Genomic DNA, 18,280 nt, shown 5'->3' with positions numbered 1-18,280 from the left:
GTTATATAGAAACTAAAAAAATTTTATTTTTTGATCCAGGACAAAAATTAAGGAGTTTACGTCTTCGGCAATGGACCCACTAGAAAAAAAGGCGCCTTAGGAGAACTGCTGGACAGCGGCCATTTTGAAATTAATTCAGACGAAAAATTTTGTATTTGTACCATGAAAGCTATATTATTAAACCTATTTCACAGATTTTCGATTGATTCCTTTGTTGAGTCAAAATAAATTCATAAAATATGCCCATTTTTTGCGCTCTAGACCAGCTTCCCCCCTTAAATGTTGGGGCATGTGTGTTGCTTCAGACGGGTCATATTTTGAAGGAGATAAAATAAATTTGCCTGAAATTTAACTCTGTTTGGTTTTTTTATTAAACATTCCCGGTACTTTCAGATCATAGGGTATATCTACAAGGGATTCAAAATAAATAAATAATTGGCGCTTACACCCTTTGTGAGTGCTTGGCCGAGCTCCTCCTCCTATTTGTGGCGCGCCCGTCTTCATGTTGTTCCACAAATGGAGGGGACCTACAGTTTCAAGCCGACTTCAAACGGCAGATATTTTTATGAGGAGCTTTTTCATGGCAGAAATATACTCGGAGGTTTGCCTTTGCCTGCCGAAAGCGACCGCAACGTTTTCTATTATTTTGTTGTTTCATGCACGAAGAATCTGTGCACTTCCGAGTGGCAGTCATGCATTAACCCAAGTGTTTATGCCTGCCGTCGTATTTTTATCTATTTATTTATTTAAGTTCCGTCACAATCGCTTTTTCTGATGACAGATTAGGTTTTCTGAAAAGCCGAGCAAAAGAGTCCATTCTGTATTATAAAAGAGAGTAAGGCGAAAACAAAAGCCATATAGCCCGTAAAATTCTCTCTCTTGAGTTTTCTTTCCCACGAGAGAAAAAATCGAATGCTGAATTTTCTGGTAGAGAATTTTCGGCCAAATTATTCGGTTGACGAAATTTATATCTTCAAGACAGCAGTATCACCTACACATGTATAATAAGTTCTCGTAAAGACTCATTTGTAAAAAAAAATCTCTGGTGCAAAGTGAAATTAAATTCTGTAGGAACAAAGTTCCGACAATGGGTTAAGGTAGGAAGGGCAAAAAAATGTGTGGACGCTCTGAAAGTTTCCCACAGAATTATATTTTAGGGGGGATGTTAAAGTTTTCACCCTTTGCACATTCTTTCGGTAAATCGGCATAAGATACTATGTGATTCCTATAGCTTAGATATTTGATTGGCTCAGCAGGTCTATGAATAAATCAAGAGGCATTTTTTTACCGCATATTTTAACTTTCTAACGCCGCAATAAATATATCGTTTGTATCTCTTTTTGCGATAAAGTGCCGAAAATACACAAAATAGAGGTATGTAAAGGGTTAAAATGTGCCACAAAAGCAATTTTCATAAAATTCTATTAATTCCAATTTAATTGTTTTATTATTTTCAATTAATTATTTCAATTAATGTTCACTTAATCGAATAAGTCTCTTAGCAAACCAAAGTTCAAGATTCAACTTGAATGCCTGAAATAAGTCAAGGGAAGACTGTGTTTAAGGGTTAATTTCGTTGATGTGTATTAAAAATATTATTTGGTGAAGCTTCAAAATATGTACATACTTATAAATAAGTTAGAGAGCACCCCCAAAAAAGTTTGTTGATTGTCTTCTACTCGTAAAGTGTGGCAGAGTTTGGGAAATCTCGTGGCTTTCATTTCGGCCAAAGGTTATGTGTTTTGAACGACTCTTGGGCATGGCCCTCCTAACTTATTCACAAGCGCACGATACTTAAAACTTAACTGAGAATAATCCAAGTCAAGTCTAGTAACTTTGTCAGTTATCTTTAAACACTATTTCATGCAATAGCTATTCCATAAAGGCATATCTGGTCGCCAGTTTACGGTGTATGTACCGGGCTATCAATTGACCGATTGATTCTTGAACCTTATTAAGGGTGAGGTGCACTCACAGGTGGAATTCTCAGTGGTGAATAACGTTTCCGAGAGGCAATTTAGAACTCCAATTGATGGGACTTACTAACCTAAATAGCCCTCACAACCAGCAAATATAGTGAAGGAGTGACTGAAATATTTTATATACAACTTTTTGAGGCGAAGGACTCCACGTCAAGCAACTGACTTCCACGTCAACTCCTTGCATTGAATTCCATAAAAAGTGATAAGTTTGCTATAAATGATTATGTAGCGGAAGAACAACGTAAAATTTAATATCATTTTTCTGTTCATTGAATTGATGCAAATAACTAATTAAACAAAGTTTACTCTTAATCAATGCCGTGCTCCATTGCATTCAGCTGTATTATATTTTCCATAATATAACATTGCAGCTCAAGCATAAATATTTATATATCGCTCAAATATCATTCAATAATCTATTTCATTAAAATTCCTATTATTAGGCCTTTGCTTTGTGCCTATAAAATGTAAAATTTGCATGTCTAATTAATTATAGCCGACACATTCCTCAAACACGTTTGCATTTACATAAATAAATACAGTGGGTGTCAAAATTTAATATACTCACAAATAACAGCAACTTTGCAAAATTTGGCTAATAGAAGATTTGTACGTACACTTGTGCCCAAAATAAACGCAGTGTGTTATATTGGTAAGGTTTGGCAATCATTTTCTTTTTTTAATTTAAATTATTTTTTATAAAAATTGGTAACCAAAATCTTACAAATAAAAGTTTCAAACTTGCTGGAAATGAAAAAAAAAACAAAATAAATTTTTGTGAAATTTTCAAATTTGTATGAAAATTTAAAATTTTCTTTTTAGAATTTTTACTTTTTTTTTTAATTTTGAGTACACAGTTTTATTGTGTATTTAATTCTAGTTTAAAAAATTCATTAGTCATCCAAAAAAATTGCATTGATTTTTGAATTTTTTTGTTTTCTTGTTTTCTTGCAGACGGAGTTGGTAATTTTCTTCCATATAACTAAACCGTAAATCGTTTTCATGCGGAAAAAATGCCCAACTACCTCTAGAGTTAAATGGACTATAAAACTGTATATGTAAATTTTTTTAATCAAAATAAAAAGTGGGGAAATCTTTTGAAAATTTTTTTTTTTTTTTTTTTAATTTTTCACGAAGTCTGAAATCTTGATTTACGAGTATATGGTCTTGGTTGTAAAATGAACTGTATTTATATAAGAAATTGGTAAAATTTAAATGAAATCAAGCAAGTGTCAAGGCAAGTGTGGCGGCTTTCGTAGCCGAATGGGTTGGTGCGTGACTACCATTCGGAATTCACAGAGAGAACGTCGGTTCGAATCTCGGTGAAACACCAAAATTAAGAAAAAACAAGTTTTTTCTAATAGCGGTCGCCACTCGGCAGACAATGGCAAACCTCCGAGTGTATTTCTGCCTTGAAAAGCTCCTCATAAAAATATCTGCCGTTCGGAGTCGGCTTGAAACTGTAGGTCCCTCCATTTGTGGAACAACATCAAGACGCACACCACAAAGAGAAGGAGACGCTCCTCCGACTTAACACACCGAATTTCAGTCAAATCGGTTTTTTTTTGTTTTGTGTTTCGCATTCCTTTGAATCGAGGAACTCGAGTGATTTTACTTTTTCATCACGACAACGCACCAGCGGAGACTTCAGCAGTTGTAGTCGCAAAAGTAATGGAAATAAGCTCCCAACTTGTTTTACATCCCCCATATTGCCCAGACATGGCTCTCTCGGTTCCTTGGCACTATTGTTTTTTCCCCAATTTGAAGAAATGGCTGGCGGGAGAAAGATTTTATTCAAACGGGAAGGTGACTGCAGTAACGAATGGCTATTTTTCAGACTTGAACAAGAGAAAAAATCTACGTAGTTTTCTGTAAAGCTTTGGAAGCGTCTAAATAGACACCAAATTAAGCTGGGTGGAGTGGTTTCCAGTAGCTTTAGCTGAGTACCTAAGACCAAGACCCAATTAGCACCGTTTCGGCATGCATTAATCTGGAACCTCTAATACCTCCTGTTCTCATCTTTTACTACTGTCTTCAAATCACTTCAACTTGTCAAAAAATCTATAAGTATTTCTGTTGGTCAAGTAGCTGTTGGATATTAGATTAGATTAAATTAGATTTGTGGAGGGTTAGACAAGTCCAAGCACTCAGTCAGGAGACCATTGTACTACACCCGGATAGATTTCAGTAGAAGGAATAGAGATAAGAAATTTTTAATTATATATTAATATATATTAAAACACACAAAGTGTTTGCCTACTTTCAGCCTTAACTGTGTTTTGGCAGAAGTTTATTTATCCTAAAAATATACCTACTTTCACACATACCGCCACTGACACACACCCACCAGCAACTAGCACGCAAATATTTATAGAAATTCCTTGACGCACATTTGCCACGCGTTCAGCTTGACATTTTGCAATAATTTGCCAAATTTTAAGGCATTAAAAAATCAATTAAATTCTAATACAATAAAATAAAAAAATTATAAAATTGAGGCATAACACAATTATAACAACTAATAAAGGCAAATGAATGACAAATAAAAGTAGAAATTAACAACCATAAAACGCATTAAAAACAGATAAATTTTGCTTTAATAGTTTGTTGCTGCCGCCAAATGATGTTAATTAGAAAAATGTTGAACAGAAAATTTGCAAAAAAAAAGCATTCACTCTAATGATTTGTGTTTAAAAATTTATTGTTAATAATTTGCATATTTCCGTTGTTGTTGGCCAACTAATAGTAGATTTAGGAATGCTTGCGTATGCATGCAAGACTGCTGTCGTTTGGTTTTTTTGCTGCTTTGGCCAGTTGCCGGAATACTGAAATATATAAGTACATAGGTAGTATGCACTTATATGTATGTATATTTTAGCAACGTTTTGGTTTTGCACACAAATACGAGAAAATAATTTTAAAATCCGAATTTAGTCATTTAATTGAATATAAACATTTGCAAGGCACTCGATTTGCTGAAAATATGAATGTCAATGGAGATAAATATTTTTTAAATAATTTATTCATAAATTTGTGAACGCGTATTATATATGTGAATGTATATAATATATAGTAGGTGAAGGTTGAAGTGGCTCAAAGTTCTGGTTGATTTTAGATACTTTTTTTTTCTGCATTTTGGCGTGCAATTCTTGGATGGAAAAAATGCGCAACACCATCGGGGGAAAAAATTATCAAAAATCAACGAGAATTTTAAGTCATTTTAAAATTGGAATTCGTTATAAAGAAAATTAATAGGCTATAAAACTGCGTACTCAAATTATTTTTAAAAATTCTAATTAAAATTTTAGAATTTTTGATGGAAATTTGTCCATTTCTTATGAATTTCATACAAAACCTCAAACTTTGTTTTATGTGAGATTTGTTGTAGTCAACACACTTCTACACTCGCTTGAATCAATTTTCAAAGCACCTTTGCCACTTAGAAGTGAATACCACTAAAACCGAGCTGTTTAAAAGCTTCAACAGCTACTTCGGGCGTCGAAAAACCTAGACCTCGCATTTTGTTTTTGATGTTTCGAAACAAAAGAGAAATTCATTAGGTAACAAATCAGGGTGGATAACCCATTAATTCGATCTTTGTAGTGCACAAATATTCGATTGTGCGAGCCGATACGTGAAAGCTCGCATTGCCTTGGTAGAGGATGATTTTTCCTCGGCAGTTGGGTTTGCTTGATTCTCCGAACACTTCTCACAAACAAATGGTTGCGTGCCGCTGAGAATTCACTCGTCGAAGTTTCTCTAGTAGCATAGTTGCCACATGACAAGATTTTGCGAACACTTCCGAAGCAGGCGACCATTTTCTTTGAGGTGCTTCCTCCGCGAAAAACTTTTGTTGGATTGAAGTCGTCTTGGAACATCTATGCCGTCCATTGCTGTTTTGTTTCCAGCGCATGTGAATAGATGCAAGATTAGATGGTTATCACAATGCCACAGACGTGCTTTGAACCACCGCTGCTGAATTTCTTCAACATTTCTTTACACCAATCGACACGAGGTCTTATTTGGGATACGGTACACTAGAAAGGCGCGTAACCTTGGCACAATTACGTTCTGGATATTGTAGCAGGTTAAACTCCTACTTATCCAGAATCGACCCCGACACACCAAACATATGTCCAGCATGTGAAGGCACCCCGCACGACACTAACCACCTTTTCACATGCCCTCTAAAACTTACTCATCTAACACCCCTCTCCCTCTGGACCCAAACCCGTCGAAGCAGCATTTTTCCTGGGCCTACCTTTAGATGACCTAGACGAAGACGACCGGCGATTACGCTACACTGATAGCGCAAAGAGACTGCTACAACAACAACAACAACATCAACAACAGTTCTTTTTTGGGGAAATTATCAAATCGCCCGACAGTTGAGCGATTTTCTTTCGAAGAACTCTCTTTTATACAAACGGGAATACGGTTTTCAAAAAGGACATAATTCTATAACTGGGCTTAATAACGTTATTGAAGATATTCGTAACATCATTGACGAGGAGAAAGTCTCTTTCCTTACCCTACCTGACCACGTAAAGGTATTAGACTCGCGAAACGCGAATACATTTTTGGGCTTTCTATGCAGTTAATTGCCTCTTTTCCAAAAAAAAATAGGTCACAAGCTGTCTGTAGTGGACCACTGACATCATCTGTTTTAGAATTACACAGGGGAGTTCCGCAAGGATCTATTCTTGATCTTCTACTCTTTTCTTTGTAATGATACATCAACGATCTTACCAGAAAGAAAGAAACAAACAGGTGGAAAAAATGAGAAGGAACTTTCGACTAGAGGAGGACGACACACAGTGGCTACGTACGTTCGTATTTACCACTTCAAGCTACGGGTGAGATTCACCAGGTGTGTGATGTTTAAACCTTCTATATCGGAAGGTGTAGCAAAAGAAGTAAGAGCCCAGATGTCTAACTCCTTCCCCGACGAGAGCAAGGACGCTGAGCAGAAGATGCTGAAATGATTCCAACTAATCCTCCAGACAGCTTTTGCGGAAAGAACTTGAAGCAATCCCAAGTCTAACCGCTTGGACACCTAACGGACAATGCCCAGTAAGGATAACTATCAAATACGATAGGTGCGGCTTATTAGCCTTAGAAGTTGCATCGAACGCCCTCGATTTACCGGTGTCTAGAGGGCTCTCGCGGCTTTGCATGACCGCGCACTAGCCCAGCGCTCGTTGAGTTGATGCGAGCTCCATCTTTCCAGGAGTAGACCATAGGTTCTCAAGGGAACCACAATCCTCTCATTTTGTGATAAAACCGTTTCAGCGGTGCCCTGGGTAGTCAATTCATCAACTCAGCAGTTTCGCTCTATGACGCAGTCACCAGGAAACCAAATGAACCTAATATCGAAGTATTCGAATGCAATCTAAGGAGAAGTCAGGCATTTTCCGACTATCTTCGAACGCACAATCAACGAGCCCAAAACGTTAAATGCCACTTGGTTGTCGGGGTAGATATTTACGTTCTTTGCAGTAATTACAGGAGTAAGCAACCAATGCACTGTTTCCTTGATTACGGCTACCTTCGCTTGGGAAACATTTCGAGGGTCCGTCAGCCTAAATTTTAGCTTGATGGGGAGCTCCTCGCACACACCCACTCTTCCACTCAACTTTGAGTCATCCGTAAAGATATTTGGCATGCCCTGTCTCCAAATGTTTCACACCGCCTCCTCTTTCCTTGAGGGAATATGAACGGAAAAAGTACCGCTGGGACCCAGCGAGGACGTGTCATGTTCTCAGTGTTACGACCCACAAAACCCAGAACAGCGTAAGACTTCGCATTGACGAAATTAAAGTGACTATTATGCCAAAAAATAAAAGAGGTTGTCTGTAAGTCGGTTTACTGGCGATAGTTTTACGTGACAAAGTCATAAGAAAATATTGATGGAATGGTTGCAATTTTCAAAACAAAACTTTAATTTTATTTGTTTAATAGATATTTTGTATGGATATAGAGGAGGAGGTAAATGGAATTGCAATGGAATAGGTCAAGTAACATTTACATAAACGTGAAAAATGACGAAACATTTATCAAATTCATGAAAGATATGTTCAATTTCGATTGTGCATCAGACGTTAATAAGTCAACAACACTAAGAGGCACCATCATCGATTTGGCTTTTTCAAGACACATTATACTCGAAACACTCCCTTTCATTTCCTACTTTTCCTATCATCGTCCTATTCTCAACAGAGAAATGGTTTATTACCATGCACACAGGAAGAAGGCATATGCAAATACAAATATGTGAATTTATATACCTACACATGCGCATATACATACATATTTATGTATGCTCACTCAAGTAGTGGACCGCCAGATGTTGAACGTTGCCGAATGCGGGGGCCGATTGTGCCTCTTTGTCGTTCATTCCGCGCTCTCGCTTGCAGTTCAAGCAAGGTAACGACGCATGAGCAAGATAACGACGCATTTTTTGGTGCGTGCAGCTGGCCACATCGAATTATAAGGCGTCACGTTAAAAGAGAGCCTAAGTCTATAGTTTCACATTGCAGCAGGTTACTGCACCTACTTATAAAAAATTTACCGCAACTATCAGCATTCGTTTTATATATGAAGGAACTCTGCCCGGTACTAAACACCTTCCCATTCAAATCAGCTCCAACTAAAAGTCTAATCTCCCTTTGGTCTGATTCCGTTGAAAAAACGATTTTCTTGGGTCTACCATTCGATGAGTTCCGTGGCACAACGTTGGCGGACATCTACCTGGACAAAACGTTGTAAGCCTGCTAAAGCAACAACAACAATAACAAATAAAGTTTAATTTTTGCGGCTATTTGAAATGTGTCTTTAATAGTTTAATTGTGAAATGGGCCGCACCTCACGTTTTTATTAGCTTTTAATTCTGCGCCGTTTCATGAATTTATAATTAAATATTATAAATTTCTCTAATAGACTCTCTTGCAAACACCTGCTGTGCTATTTTATGCAAATCTACATACGCAGATAAAATACTTATGTACGTGAAAATTGTTTGATGCACGCACATATAAACTTTAAAAAAAAAAACTTTTCAATGGAAGATATGCTTTTGACGTGTCCGTATGTAATTTCTTGTGTATGTATGTAAAGAGGTATATTTTTTATTATTGTTGCTTAATTTCTTTCCTCGTTGTGTACTGTTTTTGTTTTTTAGTTGACGCTTTCTCGCCGTTCATTCGTTTGCTCTACAACAACAATCGCTTATGTCAGCATTTCCGTAATTTGCGTTGGCGGGTGATATTTTTGAAATGATTAATTATGTGAAAATCGCATGTAAAAGTAGCGCTTAATTAATAAACTCAATGCATGTGCGAATGTGTGTGTGCGAAAGTGTTATTATTTGAATTCATGCATTTTGATGTATTTGGCTTCGTTAAATGGCGCAGGTCTTAAATTAAATTTATTAGCGCATTGTTTGGAACTTTTCAAAAGCAGCAGGTGATGAGCACTTTGGGAAATTATTTTTTAATCTTTTGGGGGTGTAATCTTTTGTGCTAAATGCATGTGGTGCTGTAATGAAAGTATATGGTGCGTGTGTGAGTGTGTGCGCAAAGACGTAATTACTAAGGAGGGTCGCTTGAGGTCTTTATTTCCTTCTCAGTCGCGCGTTATCTTCATTCATTCCTGGCGCCCTTAACTTCATTTAAAAGCGAATAGTAGCGATTCACGCTCAGTTTTTGGCCTCTTCTGTGTGGACTTCGCTACAAATTCCACGAAAAGGGGGACTTCGCCTTTTATCTCTTTATTTACAAGATTTAGTTGATAGTGGCAAACATCCGGCCGCTGTTTGAAAAAAAAAAAAATTCTATCATTTTCTTGTTGCGAATCCCTGGTTAAGGTTTGAATCCAGGTTACACTGCAGGCATTTCACTCTCAAATTCCTTTTGCTACGGCGACTACCAAGGTGGCCTGTGGACAATGAAAATACTTTGAACTATTTTTGACCGAGGAACAACTTTTTTCAGAAGTATCTAAATTTAACATCTTCGCCTCCGAAAGAATGGGAAAAAGTTAAAAAGATGAGATAAGTTAATCATAGTTTCAGCTATCCTAATGATGTATCATAGATATGAGCTTGAGAATTAGTGCGTGCATTTCAAATTCGTGATTGTTCCGAGTTAGTTGTTGTTGTTGTTCTTGCTACGCCTGCGGATATAGCGGGTCTAAATATCATAAATTTGATGAAGTTCATCAGTAGCTTGTTGCGGCTAACTACGAACGCAAATCAGCCACCGTCGGCGCCGTCGAAAAATGCATGGTCATCATCGTCTCTAATCCCAAGGCTCCTTTTTCCTTCTCTTCTCCTTTCTCCTCTCCCATCTATGGAATCACAACCAACGAATTTTCAATATTTGTCCAAGTGTGCCCTAAGCTAGGGCAGCCATTTAAGCTAACCTAACTAACTAACCTAACCTAGTTGTTGTTGCTGTTTTAGCAGTTCACTAGACCCTGTTAATGCGGTGTAGTCACCGATTGTCATCGTCCAGCCCATCCAACGGTAGGCTAGGAAACGTGCTGCTTCGACAGGTTCGGTCTACAGGAAGAGAAGTGTTAGGTGATAGGGTTGTTGTTGTTGCAGCAGTATAAAAATTCCCTATACATATATAAGGGGAAAGCTGCTGAAGTGCAGTCCTTGGCCGAATGTGAATCCGGGTTGTTCCGGTGACGAAGACCCGACTGTTGTGGTAGCTGATCGGGTCTTTTATGGCAGTGAATTTTCCAAATTTGGCACGTTAAAGGCTTATACTTGGGACTCAGTGAACCTATTCACAGATGAGTTTAGGCTACTTTGCGACACTCGAGAAAGTGTTTTATATCAGAAACTTGCCTTCAGCCACACATTTTGTGTTACACTATGAGGTGTGATTCCCCCGATGGAGTCTTTCTACACAGATATTCTTTCAAGTAGGTTTTAGAAACTCTAATATATAAAATTGAGAGCCAGTGAACTCTTACATAGATTGAATGAAGCTAAGTAGGTAGATAAAATGGCAAGAGTGCCGCAGGCACACTGCAAGTAGCATTTACGTGCCGTTTTGATACTATAATGTGGAACATTCCCTGTGCAAAGAAAAATTATTGGGAGAAGAAAACCATCTACAGCCATCCAGTGCTGTTTATGTAGTGGAGGAGAGAAAAGGTATCTTCTTCTTCTTAATTGGCGCGATAACCGCTTACGCGATTTTGGCCGAGATTAACAAAGCGCGCCAGTCGTTTCTCTCTCGTGCTAACCGGCGCCAATTGGACACACCAAGTGAAGCCAAGTCCTTCTCCACCTGATCTTTCCAACGCAGAGGAGGCCTTCCTCTTCCTCTGCTACCACCAGCTGGTACCGCATCGAATACTTTCAAAGCCGGAGCGTTTGTATCCATTCGGACGACATGACCCAGCCAACGAAGCCGCTGGATCTTTATTCGCTGCGCTATGTCTATGTCGTCGTAAAGCTCATACAGCTCATCGTTCCATCGTCTACGATATTCGCCATTGCCAACGTGCAAAGGTCCAAAAATCTTACGCAGATCTTTCTCTCGAACACTCCAAGCGTCGCTTCATCGGATGTTGTCATCGTCCAAGCTTCTGCGCCATACGTTAGGACGGGCATGATGAGAGTCTTGTAGAGTGTTAGTTTTGTTCGTCGAGAGAGGACTTTACTGCTCAATTGCCTACTTAGTCCAAAGTAGCACTTGTTGGCAAGAGAGATTCTACGTTGGATTTCAAGGCTGACATTGTTATCGGTGTTAATGCTGGTTCCTAAATACACGAAGTCTTTTACAACCTCAAAATTATAACTGTCAACAGTGACGTGGGTGCCGATACGCGAGTGCGCCGACTCTTTATCCAGTTTGGAGAAGGCAGAACTAACAGCGCGGTTGTTAAGGCCGATGATGTCAATATCATCGGCATACGCCAGCAATTGTACGCTCTTATAAAAAATTGTGCCTGAGCGATTAAGTTCTGCGGCTCGTACGATGCTCTCCAACATCAGGTTAAAGAAGTCACACGACAGCGAGTCACCCTGTCTGAAACCTCGTTTGGTATCAAACGGCTCGGAGAGGTCCTTCCCAATTCTGACGGCGCTGCTGGTGTTGAGCAACGTCATCTTACATAGCCGTATTAGTTTTGCGGGGATACCAAATTCAGACATCGCGGCATACAGGTAACTCCTTTCCGTACTGTCGAATGCAGCTTTGAAGTCGACGAAAAGGTGGTGTGTGTCGATTCTCCTTTCATGGGTCTTTTCCAAGATTTGGCGTATTGAGAATATTTGGTCAATGGTGGACTTTCCAGGTCTGAAGCCACACTGATAAGGTCCAATCAGTTGGTTGACGGTGGGCTTCAGCCTTTCACACAATACGCTCGCTAGAACCTTATAGGCGATATTTAGAAGACTAATCCCGCGGTAATTGGCACAAATTGCAGGATCGCCCTTCTTATGGATTGGGCAGAGCACACTTAAATTCCAATCGGCAGGCATGCTTTCATCCGACCATATTTTGCATAGGAGCTGATGCATGCACCTTACCAGCTCCTCGCCGCCATGTTTGAATAGCTCACCCGGCAGTCCGTCGGCGCCCGCGGCTTTGTTGTTTTTTAGCAGCGTTATCGCTATTCTCACCTCGTCATGATCGGGTAACGGAACGACAATTCCGTCGTCAACGATTGGGGTATCGGGATCTTCACATTCTCTATGACATGCGCAGCTGTCACCGTTTAACAGGTTCGAGAAGTGTTCCCTCCATAATTTAAGATTGCTCTGTACGTCAGTCACCAGATCGCCGTCTTTGTTCTTACAGGAAAACGCCCCGGTCTTGAAACCTTCTGTAAGCCGCCGAACTTTCTGGTAAAATTTTCGGGCGTTGTTCCTGTTGGCCAGCATCTCAAGCTCCTCGCACTCACGTATTTCGGCCTCTCGTTTCTTCTGTCGGATAATACGTCTCTCTTCCTTTTTCAGCTCTCTGTAGCGATCCCACATGGCTCGCGTTGCGCCCGATCGCAGCGTGGCTCTATAGGCGGCATCCTTTCTTTCTGCGGCAGCATGACATTCCTCGTCGTACCAATTGTTTTTTCGGGCTCGCCGGAATCCGATTTCTTCTTCGGCGGCGGTACGTAGTGAACGAGAAATGTTGCTCCATTGCTCGCGCATGCCGGTTTGTTGGGCAGTGCTCTCCGAGAGCAGGAGTGAGAGTCGAGTGGCGAATCTTCTGGCTGTCTGTTGTGATTGCAGCTTTTCGATGTCGAACATTCTTTGCGTAGGTAGATGTACGTTTTTTGCTGCACAGAGGCGGGTGCGCAGCTTGGCTGCAACAAGGTAATGATCCGAGTCGATGTTGGGCCCTCGGATCGTACGTACATCTAATACACTAGAAGCGTGTCTTCCATCTATCACAACATGATCGATCTGGTTTCGCGTTTTTCGATCAGGAGACAGCCAGGTAGCTTGGTGTATCTTTTTATGCTGGAATCTGGTGCTGCAGACTACCATGTTTCGGGCCCCGGCGAAGTCGATCAGCCTCTGTCCGTTACCGGATGTTTCGTTGAGCAGGCTGAATTTTCCGACTGTGGGACCAAAAATTCCCTCCTTGCCCACCCTGGCGTTGAAGTCGCCAAGCACGATTTTTATGTCGTGGCGGGGGCAGCGCTCATAGGAACGTTCCAAGCGCTCATAGAAGGAATCTTTGGTCGCATCGTCCTTCTCTTCCGTCGGGGCGTGGGCGCAAATTAGCGAGATGTTAAAAAATCGCGCTTTGATGCGGATTATTGCGAGACGCTCGTCCACCGGAGTGAACGACAGTACTTGGCGACGAAGTCTCTCTCCCACAACAAATCCGACACCGAATTTGCGCTCCTTTACATGGCAGCTGTAGTAGACGTCGCAAGGTCCTATGGTTTTCTTACCTTGCCCCGTCCATCGCATCTCTTGGATGGCAGTGATGTCAGCCTTTACTCTCACGAGGACATCAACCAGCCGGGCAGAGGCACCTTCCCCATTAAGGGACCGGACATTCCAGGTGCATGCCCTCAAATCATATTCCTTATTTCGTTTGCAGGGGTCGTCATCAGTAAAGGCAGTTCTCATCCGAGGCTTTGTAATTATTTTCATTTGGGGGGGATTTTTAAGTGGCGGGTCCCAAACCCAGCGCACAACCAGCTATGCTGGGATGCTTCGCCTTCTCACGTTAGCTCACTCCCGAACGGGTGTTCGGGAGCTACCCAGAGGATACGTGGGCTAATCCCGGCCGTTGTGAGCTGCTTGAACCATATGTAGAAGAATCGTCCTGGCCACTCTCAAGTGAATGGCGATCAGTAACTTTCCCCACTTGCGTGGACTTCTACACATGGAACCATCCTCTAGTAGGTATCTAGGCTGGAGAATTTCTTCAAGTCATCTCCAAAGGGCACGCTAAGGAATCTCAAGCGCCTAGCCGCCAGAGCCGGACATTTGCGGAGGAAATGGTTAACAGTTTCTTTCTCTGTAGGAATTCCAAGCTTCTCCGCATGAGTTTTGGAAATTGAATGGCGGGGGATTCCCATCACCTTAAGCGTTCTGTTTCTATCGTATTGAGGCCATAGTGTTTTCAAAATAGCACACGATGAGACAGAAATTGTGTAGTTTCCCTTTAAAAACGGACAAAGGGACACCGAGGGCGGTAGCTGAAATTTCATTTCCCTCTATATTCCTATGCCCAGGAACCCAGATAAGGGAAATGTTTCCAGCTCGTTCGAGATGTTTGAGTTACTCCTTACAGGAGCTCACCAGAAGAGAGCTGCAATACCGCGAGACAGTGCCTTGATCGCAGCTTAGCTATCGGAAGGCCTGGTGGCGATTTGGGTAAAAGTGCCAACGAGCAAAGGTGAGCATGAGGTAGTACTTGCCTCCGCCTACCTTCCAGGAGATGAGGTCACTGCTCCAACAAGGGAGGTTATAGCCCTGGTGGAATATTGTCAGCAAAAACGTCTCCGGTGGATCCTCTGCTGTGATGCAAATGCGCACCACACAGCGTGGGGAAGCACAAACATCAATCCAAGAGGTGAGTACCTTATTGAATTTCTACTTAGGTATAATATATCTATCCTAAACCGAGGCAACGAACCTACATTCATTAATGCAATCAGAGGTGAAGTCCTTGACATCACTCTCTCTAGCCATAATGTTTTGTCCGAAGTCTCAAATTGGCATGTGTCAGAGGAAACATCTATGTCGGATCACAGACATATTAGATTCGATATAGGTGCAACCAAACCAGAAATGGCAATTTACAGAAACCCCAGAAAAACTAACTGGGACTACTTTCACTTCTATTTAGAACAAAGTGTTAACTGCTCTAAGCGACACATTCAGCTTATATCTGAGCTTGAGTTCGAATCGAACGAACTACATTCAAACATAATATCTGCGTTTCACGAAAGTTGCCCTGTAAAAGTGAAAAAGCCACAAAGAAATGTTCCTTGGTGGAATAGTACACTTTCCAACCTGCGTAAAGAAACAAGAACCCTATGGAATAGAGCTAAAGCAATGGGGGACTGGTCCTCCTACTCAACAGCCCTAACCAACTACAATAAAGAATTAAGGAAATCTAAAAGGGCTACTTGGAGGAATCACTGTGAAAAGATTTGTAGTCTTCCGGATGCTATTCGTATCCAAAAAGCCCTACTAAAAGATCACTCAAACGGCATTAGTACCCTGAAAAAGCCAGACGGAAGCTACACAAGGAATCCAGAGGAAACCAGTCAACTTCTGCTGGACACTCACTTCCCTGGATCACTTGTGCTAGACGAGATCTCTGTACCGGCAGAAACTACTACATCTGTGGGTGCTGAGAACTTAAAACTAGCAAACAAGCTGTTCCATGAAAAGCGGGTACAATGGGCGATATCAACATTTAGCCCATACAAATCTCCTGGTCCTGATGGGATATTCCCCTGTCTTTTACAACAGGGTGCACACCATATTATCCCTAATTTGACCAGACTATACAAAGCAAGCTTACTGCTAGGATATTTGCCTACAAAATGGGCTGAGGTTAAGGTCGTATTTATTCCAAAGGTAGGGAAAAAACCCGAACAATTGCCTAAATCATACAGACCAATTAGTCCCAGCTCATTTTTCCTTAAAACAATGGAAAAGATAGTTGATCAGTATATTAGGGAATACAATCTAGCTAAATTCCCACTGCATCGACTTCAATTTGCCTATCAACAGGGAAAATCCACTGAGACTGCAATACACAGCCTGGTAACAGTTATTGAAAAGGCTATTGAGTCCAAACAGATAGCTCTATGTGCATTTATTGACATATCAGGAGCTTTTGATAACACCTCCTATGAGGCAATCTATAATGCCCTATATCTAAAGGAGGTACCTGAACCCATCACTAGATGGATTATATTCATGCTGAAATCTAGGACGATCAGCACCGAACTAGGAGGAACAATTAAATCTATCAAAGCCACAAGAGGTTGCCCTCAAGGTGGCGTGCTCTCTCCTCTTCTGTGGACTCTAGTTATAGATGAACTTCTCCACAAACTGAATAACCTAGGATTTCACACTCAGGGTTACGCTGATGACCTAGTAGTTTATGTATTAGGGTGGCATGAGGAAACCATTTCGGATCGCATGCAGCAAGCCCTTACAATAATAAACAAATGGTGCACAGAAAAAGGGCTCTCCATCAACCCATCCAAAACAACACTTGTACCGTTTACTAGGAGAAGGAACATAAATCTCAAATGTCCGACCCTTAATAGAACAACACTTGAACTCTCGACAGAAGCGAACTATCTTGGCGTTAGTCTTGACAAAACGCTTACGTGGAACTCCCATATTGAGAGAGTTACTTCAAAAGCCACAAGGGCATTATTTGCCTGTACAAGGCTTTTTGGTAAGACATGGGGACTAAGCCCTAGAATGACCTTCTGGACATTCACCACAGTTGTAAAACCCATAGTCACTTATGCATCCTTAGCATGGTGGCCCAAGGCCAAGCAAAGAAAGGCGGCAAACGAATTAAGCAAACTGCATCGCCTGGTATGTGTTGGTATTACAGGGGCTATGAAAACGTGTCCCACGGATGCATTGGGTGTGCTCCTGAACATACCACCGCTTCCAATTCTAATTGAAAGGGAAGCTCGCTCGAGTGCCTTAAGACTAAAAGGTATATCTGAACTTAAGAGTGGGGATATGAAAGGACATTTAAAGATCTTAGAAGACTTCCTACGTAGTCCCATTCTTCATAGGGATGATATACTATCACCCAAACTGATACTCTTCAGGAACTTCCAAGTTATAATCAATGAACGAACAGACTGGAGAACTAACTCTATCACTTTCAAACCTGGCTCCCAGCTATGGTTTACTGATGGGTCCAAATTGGAAAATGGTAGAACAGGGGCAGGAATCAATGGGCCCAAATTCAAAAAATCGATTCCGATGGGATCCTACCCAACAATATTCCAGGCAGAAATACATGCCATTGAAATATGTGTGAGAGAATGCCTTAGAAGGAAAATGAGAGGTACTCACATCTACATGCTTTCAGATAGCCAAGCGGCTTTAAAAGCCCTTCTATCAACAACCATCACCTCTAAATTGGTAAACGATTGCCTAAACCTCCTAAACACGTTAGGAAACCTCAACACAGTAACACTATGTTGGATTCCGGGACATGAAGGACATGAGGGAAATGAAATGGCTGACGACCTTGCAAAACAAGGAGCAAATACGCAACTTACTGGTCCTGAGCCTTTCTGTGGACTGACAAAAGGCCACATTAATGAATTCCTTAGGAAATGGGAGGAAAGAAAACTTGCCGCACATTGGCTAAACTGTGCCGGTCAGCGTCAAGCCAAACTATTCCTAAGTCCCAACAAAGGAATATCTGACAAATTTCTCTCACTAAACAGAGTAGATCTGCGTCTTTTAACCGGATACCTTACAGGTCACTGCAGCCTGAGGTACCATCTAAACAATATTGGTCTATCCGAGACCAATGTCTGCCGCTTTTGCGAAATGGACATAGAAAGCTCAGAACATGTGCTTTGTGAATGTCCTGCGTTGGGCAGACAAAGACTTCACCACCTTGGTGGTATCGTAGTATCTCCATGCAATCTTTGGAACAACAAACCCAAAACTGTGCTAAAATTTCTAAAAAGCCTAAAACTCTAGGGTTACAAAATAGGCCTTTCACAATAGATCAGCTCTGGTCGCAGTGCGTAATGGCCTTCTAATAATAATAATCGGAAAAAATATTAATGTCTCCCTCCCAACAGCGATC

This window comes from Anastrepha ludens, chromosome 5 (assembly GCF_028408465.1).
Source record: "Anastrepha ludens isolate Willacy chromosome 5, idAnaLude1.1, whole genome shotgun sequence".
Lineage (NCBI taxonomy): Eukaryota > Metazoa > Arthropoda > Insecta > Diptera > Tephritidae > Anastrepha > Anastrepha ludens.
Note: the sequence above shows the minus strand (reverse complement) of the source record.